Genomic DNA, 12,959 nt, shown 5'->3' with positions numbered 1-12,959 from the left:
CCCATTGGAAGTCAGTTTGTTGAAAGGTCTGTACAAAGGTTAATCCTTTAGTTAACACTGCATGTTCCGGCTCACTGAGAATATAATCGGAGAGATTAAAAACAACTATTTCTTCAGTGTTTTTGGTAATCTGTCTGGGCCCCTTCTTATGTTTGACCCCCCCTCATCTGCAGGGTCTCTTTCTGTGTGATTTTTGTTGCGTGTAAGTGTCTGCTCCCTTAAAAAAGATTTCTTGGAGGAGGAGGACTGATCTGAGTCACTTTGTGATGTGTGTGACTCTATGTCTGTAAATGTCCGATTCTGTCTATATCTATTTGTTTGTGCACCTCTCCAAACCCTTCGGGTACTTTGATTCAAAAGCCAATAATAGACTCGTGAGTCTTTGTAGTCATCCTTGACTTTTCTATATTTGATTTTTTTTAAAGGCTATTAGTTCATTTTTGAACTTTAGTATATTTTCATTCAGTTTGGTGAACCACTCAGTATTACTGTCTTTTTTTAAAACATCAGTTCCACTTTCCTCACAAGCACTAATGTCCAACTTGAGACTCTCCATTTCCGTATTCACTTGCTGTATAACTAATATCATCAAATCAAAGCTGCACTGGTTTAAGATCAGGCACCACTGACGGCAAAATTCCTTGTTATTGCGACCGATCGTAGGCTGGTTTTTGATGCGGAAGCCACGTGGAATCAATTTGTCTTTGTGATATTGTGAAAGTGTCAAACCGTGGAGTTCTAATTCCACGAGACGCTTATTTAGTTTAAGCAGATCAGAATAAACATCATTGGGGCTATCCGCATCAAAAGCCAGCTGCTCTGTATCTTTAAACAGAATCTTGGATATGTATTTTTCTAAAAAACGCTTGGTGCCAGTGAGGTCGCCAAAATCTGAATCCATAGCAGCTTATCAATGGACAAAAGTGGTATATCAACCACTGCAAACAACAAAAAAAATTAACAATAAAAAAAAATAAAAAAGTAAATAAATTTCTAACTAAACAATAAATGTTTGTGGTGCAATTCACAAAACCAAAACATATGGTACTAAATAAAGTCCAGAGGTGAAGCGCACACACTTAAAGGATGTTAGAAGGGTGCCGTGTCAATTGTTATTGATACCATAGTTCCCAATGCTTACCCTGAAAGGGTTTAGACAAAAGGAGACCAGCACACCACCATATGAAAAAATATGAAAAGCATTTAATGAATCAGTAGCATTATCAGGCCTTTTGAAAAAAAATTTAAGTACTCATCATGAGGCTTTCAGCAGTATTCAAGCAGAACAGCCATCCCAACGGCCCGTTTCGGTTGTCACACCTTCATCATGGGGTCAGCTACAACATAGTGTTCAAACAGAGAACCTTATAAAGCTGTGCAATTTGCATAAATCAGATACACCTGTTTTGCCCAATCACCAGTGATTCAAAAACCTCCCAGGGGTATGTGAACAGTCCAGTGTGGAACTACAAAAGCAAGACAAAGTTGCCCAGACCACTATCAACAGTTCCGTTGTACCGGAAGTGACAACACGCGACCGCGTTTGTCAACATCCGCCATGTAACGGAACTCAAGTGCCGGGGTACGTTTCCACGGCACTAGCATAAGTACCGCTGTGCCGGAAGTGATGTCGCGTCATCGCGACAATCAACTTCCGCCAATACAAAAACCGGCCTCAGATCACTGGCAATGTCACCGCCTATGTGTTCAAGGTACACAACTTGTCACATACATTAATCTATACATAAAAATAAAAATAAAAAATACAGCATAAGAATATCAAATGAAAAAAGAAAATAACACATAATAAAAAGTATATTATAGGACATAATGAAAAATAACCTGTATGTCGATAATTATTCTACGGGCCAATAGGTCCTATATAAATATCATCTTGAACAGGCATACACAGCCGCATTAGTAGGAGAATATCGACATAGAGGCTAATTGATCATAAAAAACAAATTATATAAAAAACACAAAAATAGAAATGGTAGTAAGTTGCATTAGTGGCATAGTCAACAGCGATCCCAGATAGAGACAATTTATCATGAAGTATACTATCTTGGTCAGTTGACTGTAAAACAGTGGTACCAATGAAAATTCAAATGAAAGGAGTCAAAATAAGTTCTTCATTCAAACCACTGGGCGCAGTTGAATTTAACTTGTAGATCCATTCACATTCACGTTGCAGAAGTAACCGATGTCTATCGCCTCCCCTACGTAGTGGGGGGATGTGATCTATTGGCATACATCTAAAATCAGCCATAGTGTGACCACTGGTAACAAAATGCCTGGCTACTGGTGGTGTGCTGGAATCTAAAGCTGTAAAGGCCTTCTTGATTGAACTCCTGTGCATGGATATGCGTTCCTTTAGCATACGGATAGTTTTACCCACGTAGAGTTTGTTACATGGACAGAGAATGATGTATACCACATAGCGAGAATCGCACGTCAGTCGATGTCTTATAGTATAGCTACTTTTGGTAATTGGATGTGTAAAGGTTTTTCCCAACAAGAGAAATCTGCAATTTGCACAGCCCGCACACTTATAGGCTCCTTTTTGCAGTGAAAGCCAATGCAAATTAGTGTGTATACCTGGACTAATGTGAGAGAATGTGATACGTTCTCTTAAGTTGCGACTTCTCTTATAACTGAAGAGAGGTGGATTCGTGCAACTAGGTCCAAGGATCGGGTCAGCTTGTAGTATGTGCCAATGCTTAGTAATGATCTTCCTAATTAAACCAGAGGAAGTGCAGTAAGTCGTAGGAAAAACCAATCTGTCAGAAATAGCATCGACACGTTGTGTAGATAGAAGATCATCCTGTTTCAGCAGCAAACATCGATCTATTGCTTCATCGACTTCATCTTTACTGTACCCCCGCTGGATGAAGTTATCACCCATTTTGTGTAGGGCTATAGGGAGCTTAGAAGGATCTGATGTTGTTCTAACAACTCTAACGAGTTGTGAGTAGGGGAGTCCTTTCTTCAAGGGCCGTGGATGAAAGCTGTCTGCCAAAAGTAGTGTATTTTTGTCCGTGGGTTTTTTGAATAATTCCGTATGGAAGGAGTTATTTTTAATAGATACCAAAACGTCCAGGAACTCAATACTGTCGGCACTACTCCTGCACGTGAAAGTGATATTCTCAACCTTATGGTTTAATTGCTCCACAAACAATTCTAGATCTACAATTGTCCCTGACCAAACAAAAAATAAATCATCAATATACCGAAAATAACAACTTATAAATTTGGAGAAAAGTGGATCTGATGTGATATATGTGGTCTCAAAATCATACATAAAAATATTGGCATAAGACGGTGCCATGTTTGAACCCATGGCGGTTCCTTGAAGCTGTAAAAAAAATGCATTATTAAACAAAAAATAATTTTTATGCAAAATAATCTCCATAAGCAAAATCAAATAATCAACAGGTGGACCTTTATAATGGGGATTAAGCATCAATACACGGCGCACTGCCTCAATGCCTGCATTGTGTGTAATATTCGTATATAGACTGGTTACGTCCAAGGAAACCAAAAGACAGTTAACAGGTGGTATCCCAAACTGTTTTAATTTCAACAAAAAATCAGTAGTATCTTTCAAATGATAGGGGTTTTGTAGTACCACGGGCTGCAAAAAATAGTCACAATATTGTGAGAGGGTTTGACATAAAGAGCCACGTGCCGAGATTATAGGTCTGCCAGGCGGCAGACTGAGAGACTTATGTATCTTCGGCAGAATATACAGAAGAGGGATTTTGGGAAAATCCTGTATCAAAAAGTTCTTGGTGTGTACATCAATCCATCCATTAGTGAAACCAAGTTCAATGATGGAATCAATTTCTCTTTTATATAAACCAGTAGGGTCAAAAGATAATTTTTTATAGCAACTCTGAATGGACAGTTGTCTGTCCACCTCCCTGATGTAGTCATCCCTGTTAAGGACAACAATACCACCGCCTTTATCGGCGGGGCGAATTATAATTTGTTGGTTATTTTTCAAGGACTGTATTGCTTTAATTTCATTAGAAGTTACATTTTGAAAGTGTTTTTTCTTGTGTCTGATCTTAGGTATTGTGTCCCTCTTAACTAGGCATATGAAGGTTTCTATAGCAGAGTTATTACTAGGTGGATCAAATGTACTTTTTGCTGAAAAAGGTAAATGTCTAGCAGTACTGGTTGTGTTGCCTTGTCTAGAAAAGAAGTCTTTTAGTCTGAGTTGTCTGTGAAATCTATATAATTCAGTCTCCCATTGGAAGTCAGTTTGTTGAAAGGTCTGTACAAAGGTTAATCCTTTAGTTAACACTGCATGTTCCGGCTCACTGAGAATATAATCGGAGAGATTAAAAACAACTATTTCTTCAGTGTTTTTGGTAATCTGTCTGGGCCCCTTCTTATGTTTGACCCCCCCTCGTCTGCAGGGTCTCTTTCTGTGTGATTTTTGTTGCGTGTAAGTGTCTGCTCCCTTAAAAAAGATTTCTTGGAGGAGGAGGACTGATCTGAGTCACTTTGTGATGTGTGTGACTCTATGTCTGTAAATGTCCGATTCTGTCTATATCTATTTGTTTGTGCACCTCTCCAAACCCTTCGGGTACTTTGATTCAAAAGCCAATAATAGACTCGTGAGTCTTTGTAGTCATCCTTGACTTTTCTATATTTGATTTTTTTAAAGGCTATTAGTTCATTTTTGAACTTTAGTATATTTTCATTCAGTTTGGTGAACCACTCAGTATTACTGTCTTTTTTTAAAACATCAGTTCCACTTTCCTCACAAGCACTAATGTCCAACTTGAGACTCTCCATTTCCGTATTCACTTGCTGTATAACTAATATCATCAAATCAAAGCTGCACTGGTTTAAGATCAGGCACCACTGACGGCAAAATTCCTTGTTATTGCGACCGATCGTAGGCTGGTTTTTGATGCGGAAGCCACGTGGAATCAATTTGTCTTTGTGATATTGTGAAAGTGTCAAACCGTGGAGTTCTAATTCCACGAGACGCTTATTTAGTTTAAGCAGATCAGAATAAACATCATTGGGGCTATCCGCATCAAAAGCCAGCTGCTCTGTATCTTTAAACAGAATCTTGGATATGTCTTTTTCTAAAAAACGCTTGGTGCCAGTGAGGTCGCCAAAATCTGAATCCATAGCAGCTTATCAATGGACAAAAGTGGTATATCAACCACTGCAAACAACAAAAAAATTTAACAATAAAAAAAATAAAAAAGTAAATAAATTTCTAACTAAACAATAAATGTTTGTGGTGCAATTCACAAAACCAAAACATATGGTACTAAATAAAGTCCAGAGGTGAAGCGCACACACTTAAAGGATGTTAGAAGGGTGCCGTGTCAATTGTTATTGATACCATAGTTCCCAATGCTTACCCTGAAAGGGTTTAGACAAAAGGAGACCAGCACACCACCATATGAAAAAATATGAAAAGCATTTAATGAATCAGTAGCATTATCAGGCCTTTTGAAAAAAAATTTAAGTACTCATCATGAGGCTTTCAGCAGTATTCAAGCAGAACAGCCATCCCAACGGCCCGTTTCGGTTGTCACACCTTCATCATGGGGTCACCTACAACATAGTGTTCAAACAGAGAACCTTATAAAGCTGTGCAATTTGCATAAATCAGATACACCTGTTTTGCCCAATCACCAGTGATTCAAAAACCTCCCAGGGGTATGTGAACAGTCCAGTGTGGAACTACAAAAGCAAGACAAAGTTGCCCAGACCACTATCAACAGTTCCGTTGTACCGGAAGTGACAACACGCGACCGCGTTTGTCAACATCCGCCATGTAACGGAACTCAAGTGCCGGGGTACGTTTCCACGGCACTAGCATAAGTACCGCTGTGCCGGAAGTGATGTTGCGTCATCGCGACAATCAACTTCCGCCAATACAAAAACCGGCCTCAGATCACTGGCAATGTCACCGCCTATGTGTTCAAGGTACACAACTTGTCACATACATTAATCTATACATAAAAATAAAAATAAAAAATACAGCATAAGAATATCAAATGAAAAAAGAAAATAACACATAATAAAAAGTATATTATAGGACATAATGAAAAATAACCTGTATGTCGATAATTATTCTACGGCCAATAGGTCCTATATAAATATCATCTTGAACAGGCATACACAGCCGCATTAGTAGGAGAATATCGACATAGAGGCTAATTGATCATAAAAAACAAATTATATAAAAAACACAAAAATAGAAATGGTAGTAAGTTGCATTAGTGGCATAGTCAACAGCGATCCCAGATAGAGACAATTTATCATGAAGTATACTATCTTGGTCAGTTGACTGTAAAACAGTGGTACCAATGAAAATTCAAATGAAAGGAGTCAAAATAAGTTCTTCATTCAAACCACTGGGCGCAGTTGAATTTAACTTGTAGATCCATTCACATTCACGTTGCAGAAGTAACCGATGTCTATCGCCTCCCCTACGTAGTGGGGGGATGTGATCTATTGGCATACATCTAAAATCAGCCATAGTGTGACCACTGGTAACAAAATGCCTGGCTACTGGTGGTGTGCTGGAATCTAAAGCTGTAAAGGCCTTCTTGATTGAACTCCTGTGCATGGATATGCGTTCCTTTAGCATACGGATAGTTTTACCCATGTAGAGTTTGTTACATGGACAGAGAATGATGTATACCACATAGCGAGAATCGCACGTCAGTCGATGTCTTATAGTATAGCTACTTTTGGTAATTGGATGTGTAAAGGTTTTTCCCAACAAGAGAAATCTGCAATTTGTACAGCCCGCACACTTATAGGCTCCTTTTTGCAGTGAAAGCCAATGCAAATTAGTGTGTATACCTGGACTAATGTGAGAGAATGTGATACGTTCTCTTAAGTTGCGACTTCTCTTATAACTGAAGAGAGGTGGATTCGTGCAACTAGGTCCAAGGATCGGGTCAGCTTGTAGTATGTGCCAATGCTTAGTAATGATCTTCCTAATTAAACCAGAGGAAGTGCAGTAAGTCGTAGGAAAAACCAATCTGTCAGAAATAGCATCGACACGTTGTGTAGATAGAAGATCATCCTGTTTCAGCAGCAAACATCGATCTATTGCTTCATCGACTTCATCTTTACTGTACCCCCGCTGGATGAAGTTATCACCCATTTTGTGTAGGGCTATAGGGAGCTTAGAAGGATCTGATGTTGTTCTAACAATTCTAACGAGTTGTGAGTAGGGGAGTCCTTTCTTCAAGGGCCGTGGATGAAAGCTGTCTGCCAAAAGTAGTGTATTTTTGTCCGTGGGTTTTTTGAATAATTCCGTATGGAAGGAGTTATTTTTAATAGATACCAAAACGTCCAGGAACTCAATACTGTCGGCACTACTCCTGCACGTGAAAGTGATATTCTCAACCTTATGGTTTAATTGCTCCACAAACAATTCTAGATCTACAATTGTCCCTGACCAAACAAAAAATAAATCATCAATATACCGAAAATAACAACTTATAAATTTGGAGAAAAGTGGATCTGATGTGATATATGTGGTCTCAAAATCATACATAAAAATATTGGCATAAGACGGTGCCATGTTTGAACCCATGGCGGTTCCTTGAAGCTGTAAAAAAAATGCATTATTAAACAAAAAATAATTTTTATGCAAAATAATCTCCATAAGCAAAATCAAATAATCAACAGGTGGACCTTTATAATGGGGATTAAGCATCAATACACGGCGCACTGCCTCAATGCCTGCATTGTGTGTAATATTCGTATATAGACTGGTTACGTCCAAGGAAACCAAAAGACAGTTAACAGGTGGTATCCCAAACTGTTTTAATTTCAACAAAAAATCAGTAGTATCTTTCAAATGATAGGGGTTTTGTAGTACCACGGGCTGCAAAAAATAGTCACAATATTGTGAGAGGGTTTGACATAAAGAGCCACGTGCCGAGATTATAGGTCTGCCAGGCGGCAGACTGAGAGACTTATGTATCTTCGGCAGAATATACAGAAGAGGGATTTTGGGAAAATCCTGTATCAAAAAGTTCTTGGTGTGTACATCAATCCATCCATTAGTGAAACCAAGTTCAATGATGGAATCAATTTCTCTTTTATATAAACCAGTAGGGTCAAAAGATAATTTTTTATAGCAACTCTGAATGGACAGTTGTCTGTCCACCTCCCTGATGTAGTCATCCCTGTTAAGGACAACAATACCACCGCCTTTATCGGCGGGGCGAATTATAATTTGTTGGTTATTTTTCAAGGACTGTATTGCTTTAATTTCATTAGAAGTTAAATTTTGAAAGTGTTTTTTCTTGTGTCTGATCTTAGGTATTGTGTCCCTCTTAACTAGGCGTATGAAGGTTTCTATAGCAGAGTTATTACTAGGTGGATCAAATGTACTTTTTGCTGAAAAAGGTAAATGTCTAGCAGTACTGGTTGTGTTGCCTTGTCTAGAAAAGAAGTCTTTTAGTCTGAGTTGTCTGTGAAATCTATATAATTCAGTCTCCCATTGGAAGTCAGTTTGTTGAAAGGTCTGTACAAAGGTTAATCCTTTAGTTAACACTGCATGTTCCGGCTCACTGAGAATATAATCGGAGAGATTAAAAACAACTATTTCTTCAGTGTTTTTGGTAATCTGTCTGGGCCCCTTCTTATGTTTGACCCCCCCTCGTCTGCAGGGTCTCTTTCTGTGTGATTTTTGTTGCGTGTAAGTGTCTGCTCCCTTAAAAAAGATTTCTTGGAGGAGGAGGACTGATCTGAGTCACTTTGTGATGTGTGTGACTCTATGTCTGTAAATGTCCGATTCTGTCTATATCTATTTGTTTGTGCACCTCTCCAAACCCTTCGGGTACTTTGATTCAAAAGCCAATAATAGACTCGTGAGTCTTTGTAGTCATCCTTGACTTTTCTATATTTGATTTTTTTAAAGGCTATTAGTTCATTTTTGAACTTTAGTATATTTTCATTCAGTTTGGTGAACCACTCAGTATTACTGTCTTTTTTTAAAACATCAGTTCCACTTTCCTCACAAGCACTAATGTCCAACTTGAGACTCTCCATTTCCGTATTCACTTGCTGTATAACTAATATCATCAAATCAAAGCTGCACTGGTTTAAGATCAGGCACCACTGACGGCAAAATTCCTTGTTATTGCGACCGATCGTAGGCTGGTTTTTGATGCGGAAGCCACGTGGAATCAATTTGTCTTTGTGATATTGTGAAAGTGTCAAACCGTGGAGTTCTAATTCCACGAGACGCTTATTTAGTTTAAGCAGATCAGAATAAACATCATTGGGGCTATCCGCATCAAAAGCCAGCTGCTCTGTATCTTTAAACAGAATCTTGGATATGTCTTTTTCTAAAAAACGCTTGGTGCCAGTGAGGTCGCCAAAATCTGAATCCATAGCAGCTTATCAATGGACAAAAGTGGTATATCAACCACTGCAAACAACAAAAAAATTTAACAATAAAAAAAATAAAAAAGTAAATAAATTTCTAACTAAACAATAAATGTTTGTGGTGCAATTCACAAAACCAAAACATATGGTACTAAATAAAGTCCAGAGGTGAAGCGCACACACTTAAAGGATGTTAGAAGGGTGCCGTGTCAATTGTTATTGATACCATAGTTCCCAATGCTTACCCTGAAAGGGTTTAGACAAAAGGAGACCAGCACACCACCATATGAAAAAATATGAAAAGCATTTAATGAATCAGTAGCATTATCAGGCCTTTTGAAAAAAAATTTAAGTACTCATCATGAGGCTTTCAGCAGTATTCAAGCAGAACAGCCATCCCAACGGCCCGTTTCGGTTGTCACACCTTCATCATGGGGTCACCTACAACATAGTGTTCAAACAGAGAACCTTATAAAGCTGTGCAATTTGCATAAATCAGATACACCTGTTTTGCCCAATCACCAGTGATTCAAAAACCTCCCAGGGGTATGTGAACAGTCCAGTGTGGAACTACAAAAGCAAGACAAAGTTGCCCAGACCACTATCAACAGTTCCGTTGTACCGGAAGTGACAACACGCGACCGCGTTTGTCAACATCCGCCATGTAACGGAACTCAAGTGCCGGGGTACGTTTCCACGGCACTAGCATAAGTACCGCTGTGCCGGAAGTGATGTCGCGTCATCGCGACAATCAACTTCCGCCAATACAAAAACCGGCCTCAGATCACTGGCAATGTCACCGCCTATGTGTTCAAGGTACACAACTTGTCACATACATTAATCTATACATAAAAATAAAAATAAAAAATACAGCATAAGAATATCAAATGAAAAAAGAAAATAACACATAATAAAAAGTATATTATAGGACATAATGAAAAATAACCTGTATGTCGATAATTATTCTACGGGCCAATAGGTCCTATATAAATATCATCTTGAACAGGCATACACAGCCGCATTAGTAGGAGAATATCGACATAGAGGCTAATTGATCATAAAAAACAAATTATATAAAAAACACAAAAATAGAAATGGTAGTAAGTTGCATTAGTGGCATAGTCAACAGCGATCCCAGATAGAGACAATTTATCATGAAGTATACTATCTTGGTCAGTTGACTGTAAAACAGTGGTACCAATGAAAATTCAAATGAAAGGAGTCAAAATAAGTTCTTCATTCAAACCACTGGGCGCAGTTGAATTTAACTTGTAGATCCATTCACATTCACGTTGCAGAAGTAACCGATGTCTATCGCCTCCCCTACGTAGTGGGGGGATGTGATCTATTGGCATACATCTAAAATCAGCCATAGTGTGACCACTGGTAACAAAATGCCTGGCTACTGGTGGTGTGCTGGAATCTAAAGCTGTAAAGGCCTTCTTGATTGAACTCCTGTGCATGGATATGCGTTCCTTTAGCATACGGATAGTTTTACCCACGTAGAGTTTGTTACATGGACAGAGAATGATGTATACCACATAGCGAGAATCGCACGTCAGTCGATGTCTTATAGTATAGCTACTTTTGGTAATTGGATGTGTAAAGGTTTTTCCCAACAAGAGAAATCTGCAATTTGCACAGCCCGCACACTTATAGGCTCCTTTTTGCAGTGAAAGCCAATGCAAATTAGTGTGTATACCTGGACTAATGTGAGAGAATGTGATACGTTCTCTTAAGTTGCGACTTCTCTTATAACTGAAGAGAGGTGGATTCGTGCAACTAGGTCCAAGGATCGGGTCAGCTTGTAGTATGTGCCAATGCTTAGTAATGATCTTCCTAATTAAACCAGAGGAAGTGCAGTAAGTCGTAGGAAAAACCAATCTGTCAGAAATAGCATCGACACGTTGTGTAGATAGAAGATCATCCTGTTTCAGCAGCAAACATCGATCTATTGCTTCATCGACTTCATCTTTACTGTACCCCCGCTGGATGAAGTTATCACCCATTTTGTGTAGGGCTATAGGGAGCTTAGAAGGATCTGATGTTGTTCTAACAACTCTAACGAGTTGTGAGTAGGGGAGTCCTTTCTTCAAGGGCCGTGGCTGAAAGCTGTCTGCCAAAAGTAGTGTATTTTTGTCCGTGGGTTTTTTGAATAATTCCGTATGGAAGGAGTTATTTTTAATAGATACCAAAACGTCCAGGAACTCAATACTGTCGGCACTACTCCTGCACGTGAAAGTGATATTCTCAACCTTATGGTTTAATTGCTCCACAAACAATTCTAGATCTACAATTGTCCCTGACCAAACAAAAAATAAATCATCAATATACCGAAAATAACAACTTATAAATTTGGAGAAAAGTGGATCTGATGTGATATATGTGGTCTCAAAATCATACATAAAAATATTGGCATAAGACGGTGCCATGTTTGAACCCATGGCGGTTCCTTGAAGCTGTAAAAAAAATGCATTATTAAACAAAAAATAATTTTTATGCAAAATAATCTCCATAAGCAAAATCAAATAATCAACAGGTGGACCTTTATAATGGGGATTAAGCATCAATACACGGCGCACTGCCTCAATGCCTGCATTGTGTGTAATATTCGTATATAGACTGGTTACGTCCAAGGAAACCAAAAGACAGTTAACAGGTGGTATCCCAAACTGTTTTAATTTCAACAAAAAATCAGTAGTATCTTTCAAATGATAGGGGTTTTGTAGTACCACGGGCTGCAAAAAATAGTCACAATATTGTGAGAGGGTTTGACATAAAGAGCCACGTGCCGAGATTATAGGTCTGCCAGGCGGCAGACTGAGAGACTTATGTATCTTCGGCAGAATATACAGAAGAGGGATTTTGGGAAAATCCTGTATCAAAAAGTTCTTGGTGTGTACATCAATCCATCCATTAGTGAAACCAAGTTCAATGATGGAATCAATTTCTCTTTTATATAAACCAGTAGGGTCAAAAGATAATTTTTTATAGCAACTCTGAATGGACAGTTGTCTGTCCACCTCCCTGATGTAGTCATCCCTGTTAAGGACAACAATACCACCGCCTTTATCGGCGGGGCGAATTATAATTTGTTGGTTATTTTTCAAGGACTGTATTGCTTTAATTTCATTAGAAGTTAAATTTTGAAAGTGTTTTTTCTTGTGTCTGATCTTAGGTATTGTGTCCCTCTTAACTAGGCGTATGAAGGTTTCTATAGCAGAGTTATTACTAGGTGGATCAAATGTACTTTTTGCTGAAAAAGGTAAATGTCTAGCAGTACTGGTTGTGTTGCCTTGTCTAGAAAAGAAGTCTTTTAGTCTGAGTTGTCTGTGAAATCTATATAATTCAGTCTCCCATTGGAAGTCAGTTTGTTGAAAGGTCTGTACAAAGGTTAATCCTTTAGTTAACACTGCATGTTCCGGCTCACTGAGAATATAATCGGAGAGATTAAAAACAACTATTTCTTCAGTGTTTTTGGTAATCTGTCTGGGCCCCTTCTTATGTTTGACCCCCCCTCGTCTGCAGGGTCTCTTTCTGTGTGATTTTTGTTGCGTGTAAGTGTC

The sequence above is a fragment of the Pseudophryne corroboree genome, chromosome 6 (assembly GCF_028390025.1).
Source record: "Pseudophryne corroboree isolate aPseCor3 chromosome 6, aPseCor3.hap2, whole genome shotgun sequence".
NCBI classification, from domain to species: Eukaryota; Metazoa; Chordata; class Amphibia; order Anura; family Myobatrachidae; genus Pseudophryne; species Pseudophryne corroboree.
This window is presented reverse-complemented; position numbering follows the sequence as displayed.